Source organism: Rhagoletis pomonella, unplaced genomic scaffold, assembly GCF_013731165.1.
Source record: "Rhagoletis pomonella isolate Grant_MI unplaced genomic scaffold, Rhpom_1.0 Rhpom_scaffold_00001, whole genome shotgun sequence".
Lineage (NCBI taxonomy): Eukaryota > Metazoa > Arthropoda > Insecta > Diptera > Tephritidae > Rhagoletis > Rhagoletis pomonella.
In genome coordinates this window covers 26,085,992-26,089,745 of record NW_023458555.1, presented here as the reverse complement: position 1 = coordinate 26,089,745, position 3,754 = coordinate 26,085,992, and the positions used below count along the sequence as shown (strand labels likewise).

The window sequence follows — 3,754 nt, the reverse complement described above, 5'->3', positions numbered from 1 at the left end:
AAGTTAAAAATCCAGAAATAGTCCTAATTTTATGATGGTTCCTTAATATATTTTAACTACATTGCATTTGAGTATGGAGAGGCAACTATCTGGAAGTATTTTACATAAAAAATTTACTAAGTATTGCCCGGTTTGTAGTTGCAGTTAAAGAAAACACATGAAAAGGCACAATTTTTTTTAAATTCGAAAAAATGTTAATATTTCAAAAACGGTGACACTTTTACCTGAAAATTTTTTGTTTATCAGGGAGCTCACCCCCCCACTTACCTTCCCCTAAAGTTTGGCACGTTACTTCTGGGACACCCTGTATAGGGGCGTATTCGTGATTTCGTACGAATCGAAAATCATGAAATTTTCCTATCATTTTGTATTAAAAAATTTCAAATTTTCGATTCGTACGAAAACCAGAATACGCCTCATAATTACACAAATAAATAAACGAGTAAAAATGATTGTATACATACATACAGATGCGATCAGCTAATTAGCAATGAAATTCAAAATGATATTGTTTGCAAATTATGTTTATTTATATATTTTTAATAAGTTTCATTTAAAATGTAATTCAATCTCTAACAGAATAATAAAAGTTTAAAAGCTTGCACAAATTGCAAAAAAAAACTAATTAAACTTCAAGAAATTGCCATCAAAATTTCAAAATTTTTAATTAGAATAGAAAGTGTAAAGTATTTTTAGAATTATTTTTTTGTGGAGGGTGTTGGTGTTTTTTTTTTCATATAAAAAAAATTTATCATGTGTTATATGTGCCTTTTTATTTGCAAGTTTTAGTTATACTTCTTTAGTTTTTTGATGTTTAATATTTTATTATGAAAGTATAGACGATAACTTAATAAAAACTATATAAATCCAAATTTCAGACTTTGTGCAAAAACTATGAAAATTCTGATTTCACCAACATTTTTAGCTATTTAATCAGCATCTCCAGAAAAAAATTCGGTGACAGCTTTGTAGTCCATAAAATTTCAGTATAGTAAGGTGCAAATTTGATGTAGCTAGGACTTACCTTTGATTTTTGGGATTTTTTTTTTTTGTTAGCGGTGTTACGCATTTTTCCCATACAAAGAATTTTCAATTTTTTTTTATATGGCAAAAAATTTATGCATGTTTTCTGGTTCTTATAAGCTCTCTGGTTTTTATTCAACTTTTATTCTATGTCCTTTGAGCTTAACAAAAAACAAATAATAAAATTCTATGTTCCTTAAATTCAATTATAGGACAATATAGTTTAACAAAGTTTTAGGGTACAAGTTAAATCAATTGAATTCGACCCAGCTTCCAAAACATCAAAAAATAAAATATAAACAAATTGTTTCCCAAACCGGTCACCCCTCGGCAGGCAATGGCAAACCTCCGAGTGTAGTTCCGCAATGAAAAACAAATTCTTGTAAAAATACAATCGTAGTAGTAGAACGAAAAATTATACAATAACTATGCACGGCCCTTAAAATTTACAAACCTTTTACCATTTACTTGTTTTGAACTTATTTGTTAGGGTACTTTTGATACCGACACATTAATTAACCTTTTTTCTAATTTTGCTTTTCATATCTAGCGCCACCATCCTATGAAGAATCCTCGCATACTATGCGCGGCGATATTAACGAAGATGACCTGCATGCTTTCGGTCCTTGTGAATTTGCGCCACTTTATCCGGTTTATGCACTGCCTTTGACTTTTGCACCAACTGCTCCGGTCACACCTGAGCCAAATCGGGGTGGATATATTAACTCAAGTTTTCAAAATGATAAAATTTAAGTGAAGTTTTCCATTTAAGTGTGCATTCATTTATAAAAGTATACATATACTCTACTTCTTTGTAAATATATTATTTAATCGAAACTGCATTGTTACCAAAGATTTATTTCATAGCCAACTTGTTTTCTTTTTGTTAAAAAGTTGTCGGCGTTTGCAGAAATGGACTTGAAAACTTCTGTTAGCTAAATATATTTATGTGCATATGTTTTGTAAATAAATCATAAACAATTAAAAATGGCATATTCAACATATTTAGCAGGGGAAGGACAAAAAAAGCTTGGGTTCAATTGAAACTTTTCACTCGGGGGTTTTTTGGGGTCGCTGATCACGAATTTTATACCACATTTAATAAATATATTCAAAATGGCGGATCCATATATCCATATTAAGTTAGGATCAAACTGAGTAACTCATACGACGTGTATGTAAAAAATTCATTCATCAATATAAATTGAATATAATTAAGCATAGTGCTATGGAAACTCCGGAAGGCCCCCCATCCAAATATGGTGATCTGGCCAAACGGATATGCGCGTACAGTGGGGCGATGACAGGATAGATAGATCGTTGCTACCCGGTGGAAGTCCGACATAACTACGGCATGGGTGGCAGCTTGCTTGTTCTGATCGTGCTTTCCTCGAAGACATAGAGACAAGCCATTTACTATCTCACTCAGATTTGGTGCAGCAGCAGTTCTCGATGGTATATTTTCGCATTCAGACTGTGATGTGTTGCGTGAAGGTCGCTTCAGGCAGAAAATCCTAGTTTCCGCTTTGCAATTTCGTCATTGATGAGGTCATTGTTGCTGGTGCGACCGTAAAGGCCGCATTTCCGATTAAATAAAAGAAGAAAAAGATTTAGCGAAAAAGTTTAGTTTTTTTCATGGCACAATAAACAGTTGAAGTAATAAAACAGACAAAAAACCGAGTGCATTTCTACCATGAAAATCAGTTATTCATAAAAATACGGCGTCGGCGAAAGACTGTACGTCCCTCTAATTGTGTAACAACATAAAATCGCACTCCACAGATTTGGAGAAGAAGCTCGGCCAAAGACTTTGCAAAAGTATAAGCGCAAAAATATTATTATTATTATTATTAAGTTGCATGGTCAGGGAAAAAAATTTTAACCAAACATTCAGGCGTGTTCCGCAATAAGGTGAAAATTTGGGACTAAATCCCATCCGTATATAACGTGTTATTAGCAGTTTTGCAAATTGCACTCAAAAAAGCAGAATATAGTTCGAGATCACGTTCTAAAAAAAACGCGACTAGAAGCTCACCGCTTTGACGGCTGTCTTCAAAAGCAAGCAGCTAGCCCAGTATTGAACTTCCAGCAGAGATTTGTATTATTAAGCGTTGTGAATATGAAAATCAATAGTTAAACTCTTATCAGTAGTTAACTACGCACTGTGAATTTGGCCCTTAGACAAAGATTTGGAAGGCAGGTTTTAATTTTATAAGCTTGAAATTTCTGTAAACTCACATATAGCCATATGTTGCTGCCAAAAAACGTATTTTTTGTTGCTAAGCATTAATTTCTGTATTTCTGCCTCGGTATTTAGCAGAAATTTTGCGTTCCAAATTTCTCTGTTAAATGTCTTACAAGTTACATATCAAAAATGTAATATCCGTTACTACAATGATTTCCACTGAGTCGTTTGCATCTTCCGTTCTTATAAGTTCTCTTCTTGCAGTCGCAACGTTGTTGGAACGTATTCTATTACTATGCGCATTCTCTGTTTTCTATGCTTTTTCAATTCGTACAATTTTTATAACAGACCTGATAATGTTAATTGTTATACATTTTAACATAAATCGCAAAGAAGTGTCCAACTGTAATACTTAATAACATTTTGTATAATTGTTCTAACTTGGCTAATCTGCTGTTTTTGTCGATACATATTTACCATTCCTTTATTAACTGTAAAATTGGAGACTTATCTTTCTTTAGCCAAGGTCGTTTCAAACAGTCTCTT

At 32.8% G+C, this 3,754-nt stretch overlaps 1 protein-coding gene across 1 annotated transcript in view; it reads right to left on the bottom strand.

The window, feature by feature from the left end:
• LOC118742073 (arrestin domain-containing protein 17-like) overlaps positions 1-3,754 on the bottom strand; it is a 15,872-nt gene that overhangs the window by 1,783 nt on the left and 10,335 nt on the right. The window lies entirely within an intron of this gene.